Raw genomic sequence first — 15,684 nt, forward strand, 5'->3', positions numbered from 1 at the left:
TGTGAATAAAACTGTTTAATTAAGCTGGGTTTGGAAAGTACTGAAATAGGTTTCAGCCTGTGTCGGGGTCAGGCTTTTTGAAAGAGTCTTCCTTTTTAACATGTAAATGTAAGTCTTCAAATGACTTCAAATGTAAGTCGCCCTGGATAAGAGCGTCAGCTAAATGACAAAAAATAATAACATGACAGCCACACCAAAGTAAGAAGATAAGAAAGGGGTGGAATTGGAGCTGAGAAATCTTTTTTCTTTTTCTTTATTTTCCCTTTTTTTATTTATTTTTAATTAGTTTGCTTTGGGTTATTCAATACATGTTTTGCATATTGTCCAGTGTCCCAACATCCTGGAAAAAAGCCTGTCTAACCAAAAAGTAAGTTGTCTTATATAGATGCATTTTTGACAGTTGTACTTAAGATTAATGTTTTTCTGTATTTATTTGTGTTTTTATACCTCTTGTGAGACTTTTGGAATATGAACAAAACCATTATCTATGTGGTGGACAGTAATTCCCAAACCACTTCTTATTTAGGAACTGAATTTTAAACAACGAGGCCATCAATGAAAATAAATGGCATTATTATCTTATCTTAAAACAGATAGGGAAGTATAAAGGTAAGAAAAACATTGTGGGTATTTTTCTAAGAAGCAAAAACTGACAAAACCTGGGGAAAATTTGATTCTTATTCTTCAGTTGGTTGTGGATTTCATAATTCCTAAATCTTGCTGGCCTATCATAATTTGTTTGCACATAGCCCCCCACATACAAAACTGTGTAACCTGGCAGCTGACCAGTCTCAAAATCCTGTGACCCAGTCTCACCTGTTTTGCGTTAAAGATATTTCATGGCTATCTTGCAACAACAACAACTATATATCATACTAAATTATGGCCGTGAAACCAAAAATCGTACAGAAACTGCAGATGACACAAAGCAGCATGGAAAGATGTATGATTTGAATAACAAGAGGAAGTAGAAAAATAAATGAATGGATTCAAGAACAAAATATGTGAAGACATTGAAAGAGTGAAAATGTTAAAATGGCAATGGGCCGGACAGACGGCAAGAAGAACAGATCAAAGATGGACAAAGGAAGGTATCGAATGGATCCCAAGTGATGAATGAAAAAGACCACACAATAGAGGGTAAGATGAAATAATAAACTTTGCAGGCGTGACATGGAAAAGTGAAGCTGTAGATCGAAGCAAGTGGAAATATATTCGGGAGACTTTCATCCAGCACTGGATCGATACAGGCTGATGATGAGACGAAATGTGAAGAGAACAAGCAAGAATCCAAGTTTTGGATGGGTAATGGCAGATGGGATCCAGCCTCTGGACTATAACAAGGCCAAGTATTGAGCACAAATAAAACTTTGCCTTCTTGAACAGACACCTGATGCATCTAAAGCAGAGGAAAGGGCATGAAGACATCTGGCTCACCCCTGTGTCTTGGATTTTAAGCAGTTAGGCCCCGGCGTCACAATGCCAATAAATGCAGTGCTCAGTCCAGTATTAATCCCACCTGTTGCGTGCTACCGTGAAAAGGTAAACAATTGAAAGTGCTACAGACAACTGTTGAGGAGCAATGCATTATGAAAAAGCTTTAACAGAGAAACGGCACTTTCCCTGGTTATTCTGTATTGGCGACAGCACACCAGTGGCTAAAGAAACCAAACACTAGATGGAAAATGGTTAAAACTTAGAAGATAAGATAATTAAGAGTGCAATAAGATACAATAATGAAGTGCTTATCTGGACTGAAAAGCAGTCCTGCCCAGGGGTCTCGTTCATCAGTTTTGTGCACTTATTGCGTGTGATCAAGTAGCTACTGAAAGGGCCCTGGCAGTTCCAGAGTCTAACCTCTCATGTAGGACATACACTCCGCATCTCCTTCATCCTTGCTCTTGCCCTCATCATATCTGTTCCTCCAAAGTTGTGCAAGCGTGCTTCGTTTCTATGGGTCCTCTATATAATTATTAGTCTTCCGAGTCTTAATGTGTACCACTTTGCAAAGGTGGCTAACAGAAGCCATTATGACCACAGCAAAATTAGTAGTACTAGTAATGGCAATTTGCCTCGACAGCTTGCACTTGCAAATGTCCTCAAAATGTGTTATTCTGATGTAGTTAAGGTGATGGAGTAAGCAATGGAGTGAAGCATTAAAAAAAAAAAGCTGTAATAGAATGACATCTTTACTGCACTGTGAAAGTCAATGGCACACAGCAATGGCTTTTTCCTGAGGAACTGAACCATTACATTCACAGTTGCTGTTACAGGAAAGGGGCTGCATTGTCACAGGTCTCTGTTATATACATACCCACGTACTGTAAGCAAGTGTAGCTAGCCTATGTTGTGTTTTTTTAAGAATGTGCTTGCTTACTTATTTTTAATCCTGCATTTTTGTGATTATTATTTAGTTTTATTTGTTTTGCTGTTGTTGCCATTTTTTATTTGCCTCATAAAACCCAACATAATGGACACCATTCAGAAGAAAGATGTTTTTTAGAATGATTGTTGGATTTGTACTTTCGATAGCGGAGAAACATAGGCAAGAAAAGTGAGCAGGGGATTTAAAGAATTACAGCAGCAGATAGATCTGATCATTCATTTTCTAGTTGTAGAAACATCCCTGTGTTTTATTTTTATGTTAGTGATGCTTAGGCCCACCTTTATGTTATTTTTAACTGAAGTATAGTCACAGGGGCATACAATAGCTTCGCAACAATGTCATCACAGTTACCTTTGCCTCCTTGGTCAATTGTGGAGATTTGAATTTGTCTTTGTATTTAAAAGAAATCTAAATATGGATGTCTGTGAAGTTCAAAATCCTACTTAGTCCAAGAGAAGAGGATACTGTCAGGTAAATACATCTAATCCTTTTTTATTTAATTTTTTTTTTAACCTATTTTTGGTCTCTTTCCATTGTAAAAAGGCATCTGCCACTGCTTTTCATATGACAGCTAACCTATAGACTTGACAAATCAGTACGATACTCCTAATTATTACAACTAAAACATTGTGAATTGGGATTGATTTGGATAGGGCCACGGTACTGTCACATCACTGTGAAAGTTGATAGTATCGTGTGTTCGTGATTTCAGTAGTGTGGGATTCTTGTTGTAATGCCAGCCATTGCTCTGTGATGCGTTTAACAGGAGAGAATAACAGTGACCTGGACTGCGCTGAAACAAGGTATGTGGATGTTATAAGCAATCGCGAGAAAAGTACCAGTGTTGTTCGTGTGGCAGGCCTGGGAACTGACATGAATAGTGGAGACGATATTCACTTCTCCGTGATGCCTCTCTCCTCCCCGGAGCCCCCATGCCACAGAGCCAGTGATGTGGTGCAGTACTCACACTTGGCAGACAGCATTAGCCCACAGTGAGGCAGGGCTAATGCACTTTGTCTGCGTCTCTCTGTGAGGGTCTCTCTCTCCCTCCCTCCATCTGGGCAGTATTCAGAAGGCCCTTTCTGCCGCCATGCATTGAACAGCTTTTTGTTGTTAATGAATAATAAATCAACTCTTAAAATCCAAACACTTGAACACTTCCAATGGCAGTCTATGTGATGCGAACAGACGTCTACTAAGTACAGCTATTACATCTTCTCAAGTCTACCAGACCAACAGATGATGATGCTCAGCTCCGCCCCTAGTCTCCTTGAGTCACTTTGCATTAAAGCACCAGTTAAATGACTGTGATGATTGTTATTTTAACAACATGCAATTAGTCAATAACAACTTGCATTCATTTAGTGTTCAGCAGCGCCTTCAGAACATCTTCTCAATGAAGCTTCAGCTGATAACAGTCTTAAACTGAAGTGTGGCCTTATTGTGCCTATATTGCATACTTCAGAACAGCAGGAGCACAGTAAAAAAAAGAAAAATGAAAGTTTTTCGCCTGTGTTCTTTTTCTTTTTTTCTTCTCCATTTGAGCTCAGTGCAAACACTCATTACCTGTAATGCTTCAGGGTAATTTTATTCCAGGGTTCTGTGATTGGGGTGGATGAGACGTAATGGCCCTAACCATATTTGGACAGCTTTCTTCCATTAGGCAAATTCTCTTTCTCACAGAGAACAGTGTCAGAGGTTATCATTAACACAGGAATGATGATGTATTGTGCCCGTGTAATGGATGTACCGCTAAGGAAACATCGCAGAGCGTGCTGGAGATGCATATTGTCTTAAATGTCAGTTGCATTTCACAAATGAGGTTGTGCATTATGAAAATGCCTCAGTAGGTCTTTGTGTTAATTGAGGTTGTGTGCCGATCTCCTAAAGAAACGTACGAAAAAGAATGAAAAAAGTATTGTTTGGATTTTTGAAATGACACTTTTTAAACATTAGGGGTGACTGACAGCTTCCATTCAGGACATGAGCGATTGAGGAAATTGTAAAATCTATATATGTTTCCGTTGATATGGGTAGAATGTGGTAGATATGGGTTATTTCTTGATATATTTTACACCATATCTTATCTATTTACATTTTATTTTTAGAATATGTAGCTGCAAACAATGTATTCTCATTTTTATATTAAATCTACTATAGATTATATAGAAGGTTTTATAACCACTATATATACATATACATATATATATATATATATATATATATATATATATACATATACATATATATATATACATATATATATATATATATACATATATATACATATATATATATATACATATATCCATACATACATACATACAGTGAGGGGAAAAAAGTATTTGATCCCCTGCTGATTTTGTACGTTTGCCCACTGACAAAGAAATGATCAGTCTATAATTTTAATGGTAGGTGTATTTTAACAGTGAGAGACAGAATAACAACAAAAAAATCCAGAAAAACTAATTTCAAAAAAGCTATAAATTGATTTGCATGTTAATAAGTGAAATAAGTATTTGATCCCCTATCAATCAGCAAGATTTCTGGCTCCCAGGTGTCTTTTATACAGGTAACGAGCTGAGATTAGGAGCACTCTCTTAAAGCAGTCTCCCTCGGTCTGGGGCTCCATGCAAGATCTCACCTCGTGGAGTTTCAATGATCATGAGAATGGTGAGGAATCAGCCCAGAACTACACGGGAGGATCTTGTTAATGATCTCAAGGCAGCTGGGACCATAGTCACCAAGAAAACATTTGGTAACACACTACGCCGCGAAGGACTGAAATCCTGCAGCGCCCGCAAGGTCCCCCTGCTCAAGAAAGCACATGTACAGGCCCGTCTGAAGTTTGCCAATGAACATCTGAATGATTCAGAGGAGAACTGGGTGAAAGTGTTGTGGTCAGATGAGACCAAAATCGAGCTCTTTGGCATCAACTCAACTTGCCGTGTTTGGAGGAGGAGGAATGACCCCAAGAACACCATCCCCACCGTCAAACATGGAGGTGGAAACATTATGCTTTGGGGGTGTTTTTCTGCTAAGGGGACAGGACAACTGCACTGCATCAAAGGGACGATGGACGGGGCCATGTACCATCAAATCTTGGGTGAGAACCTCCTTCCCTCAGCCAGGACATTGAAAATGGGTCGTGGATGGGTATTCCAGCATGACAATGACCCAAAACACACAGCCAAGGCAACAAAGGAGTGGCTCAAGAAGAAGCACATTAAGGTCCTGGAGTGGCCTAGCCAGTCTCCAGACCTTAATCCCATAGAAAATCTGTGGAGGGAGCTGAAGGTTCGAGTTGCCAAACATCAGCCTCGAAACCTTAATGACTTGGAGAGGATCTGCAAAGAGGAGTGGGACAAAATCCCTGCTGAGATGTGTGCAAACCTGGTGGCCAACTACAAGAAACATCTGACCTCTGTGATTGCCAACAAGGGTTCTGCCACCAAGTACTAAGTCGAAGGGGTCAAATACTTATTTCCCTCATTAACATGCAATTCAATTTTTAACTTTTTTGAAATGCGTTTTTCTGGATTTTGTTGTTGTTATTCTGTCTCTCACTATTAAAATACACCTACCATTAAAATTATAGACTGATCATTTCTTTGTCAGTGGGCAAACTTACAAAATCAGCAGGGGATCAAATACTTTTTTCCCTCACTGTACACTATATATGTCACCTGTCTGTATCCATGTGAGTTTTCATTCCTAAAATTTTGCTCCCAGATTGCCATATGTCCATATCAGAATCACTGGCAGAGAAATACAGGTTTTATTTTATTCATAGACCTTTAACAAAAGGTGAATTTGAAAATAAAAAGGAAAAATCATTAAAAACAATTAAATATTGTGGCTTTATACCTCCAGCATGAATACAAATTGAACTGGCTTCTTTTCCCAGCATGGCTGCCAAATAGCTCCTGATTTCTGTAAAATTGCAAACTCCATCAGTGTGTTTTTTATGAGGTGGCCCAAAGTGTCTTTGGTCGAAGAGTATGTAGCATCATTCTTGTCCTTGAGGCAGCATGCAAAGTAAGTCAGGTTTTACAATGTACCCTGTGGTTTCATTGCCTCCCTTCTTTTCCTTTTGATTCCAAGATTAAAGCGGCTTCATATCAAGATGCGCCAATATATAAATTACACATGCTTTTCAATTATAATGTGATTTCCACCCCCCCATACCTTCTGTGATATTGACAGGCAGGTTGACAGCCAGTTAGTGGGTCAGACAGGTAGATGCACAGACATATAAATGGCAGTGTAGATTGCCTTGCTCTATCTTCCCTCTCTCCCTTTGGGGCTGGAGGGGGAAGCTGTAGCTCTTTGCTAATGCAGTGCACTGGCGCTGTGTGACTGGAATGGTATTCAGTCCACGCTGCTGCATTAATGTTACTTTGCACACCAACAATACTGAGGGTGGGGGTCCTCCTCACAAATGATGTAAAACAGCCCTGTCAGAGGGATCATCTTTGCTTTTATCTTCAGCAAGACAGCAGTCAGGTAGGGCTAACAGGGGGAAAAAAAAGATAGGAGAGAAGTGTCAATTAAAGAGGGGCCGTTATTATTTCCCACCGATACATGCCCAGGGCGCAAAGGAGAAAACCGCCCAGAGGCAAACTGCAGGACACAAGCACGCTTGCTTAAATTGGTACCAGCAGGCCATGCTGTCCGCAGGACTTGTAAGGCTGTGCTGAATGCTGTGCTGCTGTAAAAAAGAAAAACAGGTCATATGGTTTAACAAAAGAGCTTTTGAAATGCATCATTTGCCAGGAACGAGAGAGTCCCACAGTTTTTGAAAGCAAGCGTCACCGGCTCTCCAGTTTTGCTCTGAACCAAACGGATTTGCAATTGGCTTAAGAAATAAACTGTAGGTTAAGAACACATCTGCCCTAGCTACTGCAGTGTGTGCATGGGTACAGTTGTCCCTCCATCCCCATTTATCACAAGTATACCTTCTCCACCAGTTTTAGCACCAGTGCAGTTTGTTCCCATTACCCTCGCATTACAACGCCATCACTGCTAACTGCCACTTTCCAACTTGATCACACTTGTATAGTGAAACAGGGGCTATAAATCTACTTATGGAGATTTCAAAACAGTGTCTTTTTACAGGGAATTGCGATGAGACGTAGGATGCAGGGTTCATGAAGCCCAGTAACTCCAACAAAATAAGAACCGCAATCAGTAACCGTTCATTTAGCACTTCATGATTTCGTGCTGCAGCCTGAGCCCAGATCACTGTGGTTAAATCACAAGAAAGTGCACTGCCCTGCATTCTAACGATTTTTAGATTTCGCGTTACGTATTAATGTTTTTATGTATTTTGAATAGTTCCTTCACTCCAGATAGTTTCTCTTACAAGGTGGTCAAACTGAGACAGTGAACAGATATGATAAAAAACAAAGATCATTACAGAGCAGAAGAAAGGGAAAGATAGAGGATGCAGTCGCTGTAAGCAGAAGCACAGAGTGGGGAGAGGAGATATAAAGGGAAGGCAGGAGAGCACACGGTGAATCACACGTCGAGGAGGTTCTCGGGGAGACCGTGATAAAGCCCATTGATGAGCTGCCCTGGAGGTGAGGGAATGGCAGGGCAGTGAGGTGACATCAAACGCACGTGGCTACAAAGGAGGTCAGGGGAACAAGAAAGTGCTCGTCCGCACACGTACAGTACCTGTAGTGGCAGCTGAATTTGCAGGATATTATTCTGACGACGGTTATTTCATTCAAGCCGGCGCTTTGATTGACATGCGGGAGATTAAATCAGACAAGAATGGCTGTCAGGGAGGCAGTTTTGACACGCTCACTGACCTGCTTTGACCTGTGATTCATTTCCTGTCGGAGATGTCAGGCAATGTCTTAGTTTTGTATTTATTATAGTCGTTGTATTTTTTCTTTAATGTTTTTCAGTGGGGTTTTTCACATCAGTCCATTTCTGCTGACCTGTCTTGTCTCCTTCAAACAGCGTCATCCTGACGTGTGCGTTTGTTCATTGGAGCGTTTTAAAAGTAATAAGAAAGAACACGTCCTGCTTAGTACCTGTCTGTGTTTAATTAGAAGGGTTTATTGATTAGTCTGCGGATTAAGACTGGAAAGCTGTTGACCTGTTAACCAGATGGAGAGTGACATCAAGGAAAGTTGCGGTCTCCGACATCATTGTACACCAAATTTAATTTCTACTGCTGGACAGGTCATTTTCTGTTTCATTGGATTATAACTACACCAAAAGGAAGAAATGTACGTGTGTCTACTGGAAATCTTTCGCTTTTTCAAAACTCTGACCTCCTAGCACAGTACGAACTTTGTACCCAATCACGACATTTATACAGTGAGGGAAAAAAGTATTTGATCCCCTGCTGATTTTGTATGTTTGCCCACTGACAAAGAAATGATCAGTCTATAATTTTAATGGTAGGTGTATTTTAACAGTGAGAGACAGAATAACAACAACAAAATCCAGAAAATCGCATTTCAAAAAAGTTATAAATTGATTTGCATGTTAATGAGGGAAATAAGTATTTGATCCCCTATCAATCAGCAAGATTTCTGGCTCACAGGTGTCTTTTATACAGGTAACGATCTGAGATTAGGAGCACTCTCTTAAAGGGAGTGCTCCTAATCTCAGCTCGTAACCTGTATAAAAGACACCTGTCCACAGAAGCAATCAATCAATCAGATTCCAAACTCTCCACCATGGCCAAGACCAAAGAGCTGTCCAAGGATGTCAGGGACAAGATTGTAGACCTACACAAGGCTGGAATGGGCTACAAGACCATCGCCAAGCAGCTTGGTGAGAAGGTGACAACAGTTGGTGCAATTATTTGCAAATGGAAGAAATACAAAATAACTGTCCGTCTTCCTCGGTCTTGGGGCTCCATGCAAGATCTCACCTCGTGGAGTTTCAATGATCATGAGAACAGTAAGGAATCAGCCCAGAACTACATGGGAGGATCTTGTTAATGATCTCAAGGCAGCTGGGACCATAGTCACCAAGAAAACAATTGGTAACACACATGCCATGAGGGACTGAAATCCTGCAGCGCCCGCAAGGCCCCCTCAAGAAAGCACATGTACAGGCCTGTCTGAAGTTTGCCAATGAACATCTGAATGATTCAGAGGGGAACTGGGTGAAAGTGTTGTGGTCAGATGAGACCAAAATCAAGCTCTTTGGCTTCAACTCAACTCGCCGTGTTTGGAGGAGGAGGAATGACCTCAAGAACACCATCCCCACCGTCAAACATGGAGGTGGAAACATTATGTTTTGGGGGTGTTTTTCTGCTAAAGGGACAACTGCACCGCATCAAAGGGACGATGGACGGGGCCATGTACCGTCAAATCTTGGGTGAGAACCTCCTTCCCTCAGCCAGGGCATTGAAAATGGGTCGTGGATGGGTATTCCAGCATGACAATGACCCAAAACACACAGCCAAGGCAACAAAGGAGTGGCTCAAGAAGAAGCACATGAAGGTCCTGCAGTGGCCTAGCCAGTCTCCAGACCTTAATCCCACAGAAAATCTGTGGAGGGAGCTGAAGGTTCGAGTTGCCAAACGTCAGCCTCGAAACCTTAATGACTTGGAGAGGATCTGCAGAGAGGAGTGGGACAAAATCCCTGCTGAGATGTGTGCAAACCTGGTGGCCAACTACAAGAAATGTCTGACCTCTGTGATTGCCAACAAGGGTTTTGCCACAAAGTACTAAGTCGAAGGGGTCAAATACTTATTTCCCTCATTAACATGCAAATCAATTTATAACTTTTTTGAAATGCATTTTTCTGGATTTTTTTGTTGTTATTCTGTCTCTCACTGTTAAAATACACCTACCATTAAAATTATAGACTGATAATTTCTTTGTCAGTCGGCAAACGTACAAAATCAGCAGGGGATCAAATACTTTTTTCCCTCACTGTAGATACTAGAAAGTGACAATAAAATAAATTGTGATTCATTTAAATCATAGCAATTCTACCTCAAAACTAAATATATGTATGTAGGTTAAGTTTCTAACCTTGAATCATATGAATACAACACAGTGAGTCACCAAGCCCCTCAAAAGCACATATACATATATACTTTATATACTATATATATATTGGATTCTGTGTTTTGTTTTTCTCTCCACTGTAAAATATTAAAGATAGCTCTCTATCTGTCCAGGGGCCAATAAATGGTCCGCACTGCAACCAATTCAGCACAAAATCGCCCGATCTGCATTTTTATGCTTCCTCATTATGCGCAGAGCTTTTTGCCGTCTGCATCATTGGCTTTTACAGAGTTGATGTGGGGGGGGGGGGCAGTAGAAAAAAACACACAGTTCAGGTTGGAATGGTTTGAAATACATTGTAGCGTCTCGAAAAGTCCAGACCAGGGCTTTTTTAAATCTTGCTGATGAGGCTTTCATGCTGACACACAGGGTTGAGCTGGAGACTGGGTTTCGGGGAGTGTTTATAGGCCATTATCGTTAAAGGGCACTGGGGTGTGCGAGCTGATAATGGGGGATTTCTTTTTCTTTTCCACGCACAGAGCGCTCTGTCTTTCTCAGTTATCAAAAGAGACCACTCCAGTGCAATGGTAATTGTTGGAATCATCACACAGACTCACAAAATACAGGAAGAGGGGGCAGGGGCATGGAGACAAAAATAAAAACATTATTAAAGTTGTGAGATCCTGTAAACACAGACACAGGGCAATGTCTAATAAGCTGCTAACAATTCTGCTTTTTTGAAGGACATTTTTGTGTCTGCTCTCGGCAGCTCCTGGTCCTATTAAAACCTAGTCAAGCTCTCTCTCTCTCTCTCTCTCTCTCTCTCTCTCTCTCTCTCTCTCTCTCTCTCTCTCTACGTTGTTCATCGATTTCCGTCTGATTCCCCCAATTGAATTCTGATTTACCTCATCGTTGACAGCTGAAGCAGGGAGAAATGCATCAAGTGGCCACCGTGGACAGCAGCAGCTCCTTTGAACCAACCTTACTAAATACTGGTAATCTGATCCGGTTGGGTTTAGGAAACTAACTGGAACTGAGTGCCGTTAGCATGTGGATAGAAACGATCAGTGTTGTGTTTTAGGAATTGTCTTTAAAACTGGTAAGGTGGATTCTAGTTTTGGATCCTGAGTCAGAGATTGCATCTCAAGGCACCTGAATAGGCTGCCCTAATTTCCCCACTCCTGCACACACTGAACACTGCATCTCTGCGCCACACTGAAAGAGCTCCCGGGTCAGAACCAGGGCTTCGTCTGAACAGGCTACTTTGTTTTTTTCAGATGATCTCTGCAGGCAGGTGGTTTTCCTCTCATCCTTCTAGGATTTCCACACCAGGAAAGCTCACATTAATGTTAGATCATAAATATTTTAGTGCTTTTCAACACCTATGTGTGTGTCTTTTTGTTGTTGTGGTTTTCTTCTATTCCAAGACACCCGGGTATCTTGATCTAGTACAGTATCTAGTATAGATACACAGGGATGCGATAACCCACCCCCCACCCTCCCACACTGTTTTGCAGCTGTCTTTTGTATGTGGTGAAAAAGCTGTGGTGAAAGATGTGGTGAAAAAGCTGCCGACACCAATAGATTTTAAAACCTGTCATACATAATCTAATTTCTGTCACATGGAATCTCATACACATTCCTAAAGCAGAGTTTTGGGAATATTATCTGTATACATATACATAAATATATGGATGTATTGACAGATTTATTGACCAGTAATGCAGTGAGCCAACATGTAGGTGTGTTTGCGCAAAGGCAATCCTTAGCTGACGTCTGGCTGTTGTGCAGTTTCGAGAAATCGCAACACCGGAGGCGAAACATTTCAGGGATGCCGAACAGAAGCTGCCAGTTTTTTTTTTTCCTTTTTTTCCTTTATTACAGTGACCGTGAAACTGGCCTCGAGGCTGCCAGGGGAGGCAGTGAGAAAAAGGATCATCTTTGAATTTATTGCATACATGCGTGCGGTGAGCTGGAGTGATGGTCTTCTCTGCAGCGAGAAAAACAATGGCGAGAAGATCAGTAGGGCTTTTTTTTTGTGTATTTTTAAATTTTTAGCATCTCTGTTTCTCCTTCAGCCCCTGCCAGGAAATGTAAGGCTGTTTGAAGGAAAATGCTGATGGTGCATCAAGATGGTTCAAATCAGAGAGCGATGCATTCACTGTACTGTCATTCTGCCACTTGCGTTTGTGGCTATATTTAGGGATACATTGTGAGATAAGTGGGGGGGTTGGACGACTTTCTTTTTAACATGGGTAGACATAGCACTGACAGCCTTATTATACTCTGGGTGTGAAATGTACATCTAGACCCTTAATACTAAATTTCACCAACTCATGTTTATGTTAAACCTCACTGACTGGTGGGGGTGGATGTTATGTGCATTTTTCTAGTCTAGTGAGTTTCTCCCTTGTCATTTTCCTGCTTTTGTCAATCCCAATTTTGGAGTCAGCTAAAACTTGAGCCCATCACAGCACTCCCTCATGCAAAATTTGTCACCGTTAATCTGTGCGGTAATCTGACCTCATTTATACTGGACTCTCCTAATTGGCACATTCTGGTGGATTTCAGCCCGGTCCCACTGCTTACCTGCTCAGAGTCAGCTGCTTGCTTGGATCAGAAGTTTGGAAGAGTGGAACGAACACTATGCCTAATTTGGTGGCCGATTTTGTATCTAATTCTAACTTTTAACAGATGAGAAGGAATAAGCTAGTTCTTTAGTGCATACATTTACGTTTGCTAAAAACACATGTAGGACACTTTCCTTTTGTTCCATTAATAGCAATGAAAAACATGATAACTGAACTGTCACCATGCTGGTATGCAGTAAATATGGCAGTGTTAACATACCACATAAGTGCACAGCCAGATACACTTTAGAAGCAAGTGTGAAATTTATAAATATTGAAGGGAGCTGAAAGCAGTAAACTTTCCTTTCCGATTACGTTTTGGCGGATTTATCAGCTTATCAGCCCCCTTTGCTAATTAATTTTTAGCATGGCTCTTTTGCTCGTTTAATTCACTTTTTTTTCCTCCCTATCCGGAGTGTTGTATTAGTGAGTATGTAGAGTAGATGGGGAAGAGATAATTGAGCTGTTGAATGTGCTCTTTCCCCACCACAAATGGGTCGATGAGATGCCGAAAGTTTTCAACAAAAAAAAAAAGACAAGTGGATTTATTGCGTTCACAAGACTAAAAATCCTCCCTATCAGCTCTGTGCCTTGTTTGAAGTTTAACCCACTCCAGCAAACCCAAACTGAAAAATCATTTCCACTTACCTAGTAGCATGAATAGGACTCTGACATGGAATCAAGTGCCAAATGATAATGCGTTGAAAATGACGCTTTTAAGCGCATTAATGAGCATAAAAGATTTGAAGTCCATTGTAATGCAGCTCATTACAGCAGGAATCGAGATGATGATGGGTTTGGTGAGAACTTGCTGAGAAATACAGGATATGGGACCTGTTCATGAGAGTACATTTGGGCAAAGTAACCTGATTTGTATGCAGTTTATATGGTGCAGTGAGTTTTAAATACCTAGTGGTTCCAATGCAATGATAATTGCTTTTATAGAAGTCTTAGTTGGTGAACATTAAATATACATTCCTGACACATACCTTGTCATTTCAAAGTAACGCTAAAGTATTATTTTAAAGCTGCAGATAAGCCTTATTTACTGACTGACTGAAACCGCTCTGGAATGGATTCTGAAAAAGGCAGTTATTGGAACGGCAGTATAGCCAGAGAGTTTAATTAATCAAGCACAAGAACATCGGTGTACTTAATAACTACAAAACATTTAATTTTCTATTTGATGATAAAACGTTTTTGTCTCTACTTGAATCCCATGGTAGGCATTAAAGAGGGTTTGTAGCTCCTGAAAAATAAATTGAATTGGTCAGATTCAATGCATAACTAAATGTGTCTTTTCTCAAAACTGCCATTTCATTACTTTCGATCACTTAGATGATTATTCAAGCTTCACATACTGCTAGACAGGGGGCATTTAAACTTGAAGGGGCATTGAAGAAGCCCTCTGAGCAGATATACTAACCAAGATATTCAAAAGTGTTGCTCAATAATTTCAAAATTGAGTTTTGAAACTGTCATGATTTTCCATGTTGGCATAAGTCAAATGCCAGGTCTTAAAGGCACCAGTGAATTAAGAACGAAAAGCCAGCTTAGACGCAGGGAAAGGAGAAGGGGAGAAGAGAGGGGGGGTAGACTTGCATTTCCTTTTTTATGAATGTTCAGCTTTTGAGGTTTTGTTCTGTATCCGAGCATTACAGACAGGTTTTGGGGCTAAAGCCATTTGTCATATTACAAGAACATGTATAACAAAGGAAGATGAAAGGAATCCAGGGACAACTTAAATAATACACCTTCATGGTACCAATCAGTTATAAATCAAACGCAGATATAGCAGCCATTAATAACCACGAAATCTGTCAGCGTTTGAAATGGCAATGTAAAATCCAATCCTGCTTAATGCAGCACCAGCATGACTGCCTCGGCCCCAGATGGGTCCGCTAAGACGGCTTTTTATTTGCCACAGAACGCAATGGAGATTAAGGAAGAAATATGATATCCTCGCACATTAACAACATGCTACGCTGTTTAGCTGAGATTACAAAGCATGGACTTCTTCTAATATGTTGGCGTAGGCATTAATGACCTATTATAGATGGTGTGGGCATGACGGGTGCTAAAGCCTAGAGCTGCCTTTATCACTGTTCTGTTTATGAAGTATAAATCTCTGGAGGTCAGTTTGTTACAATCAGGGCTTTACTTTTAATTTGATTATAGACCCAGTAGTTAGTTCAGTGTGTCAAACCTAACAGCAGTAGTTGGGTGATTTTATGGTCAAGCCAGGGCTGTATGAGATGAATACAGGAGCCTAGGTAAGCTTCTTCTGAACTGAGTTTTCAGTCTTAGTAGAGATGGGAGGTGTGATAACTTGACTTTACATTTTGAATACTGTGATGCCCCTCCTCCATATAAATAAGGGATTGGAATAGCTTGAAGCTCAAACGGTATTATCTGCAGATTTGCTGAAACCTGATATGCTGGTTCTTTCTCTTCACTTCAGTTGCTCATAAATGGTCCAAATTATCTCACCCAACAATGAGGTGGAACGGATTGTTCTAAATATCCTACCAGGCTCTTGACAGCGCAAATAAAAATAAGTGAGCGGTTTTGTTTTTTCGCGACCAACAGGCAGATTCAGTCAGTTGACATCCGAAAGCACCTAAAGTGTTCTGCTGGGGTGTAAACTCACCATGCAGACAGCAAGTATGCTTATGTTGTCTTT

General features: G+C 40.7%; 1 protein-coding gene across 1 annotated transcript in view; it reads left to right on the forward strand.

The window, feature by feature from the left end:
- brsk2b (BR serine/threonine kinase 2b) overlaps positions 1-15,684 on the forward strand; it is a 285,057-nt gene that overhangs the window by 196,903 nt on the left and 72,470 nt on the right. The window lies entirely within an intron of this gene.

The sequence above is a fragment of the Amia ocellicauda genome, chromosome 4 (assembly GCF_036373705.1).
Source record: "Amia ocellicauda isolate fAmiCal2 chromosome 4, fAmiCal2.hap1, whole genome shotgun sequence".
Classification (NCBI taxonomy): Eukaryota; Metazoa; Chordata; class Actinopteri; order Amiiformes; family Amiidae; genus Amia; species Amia ocellicauda.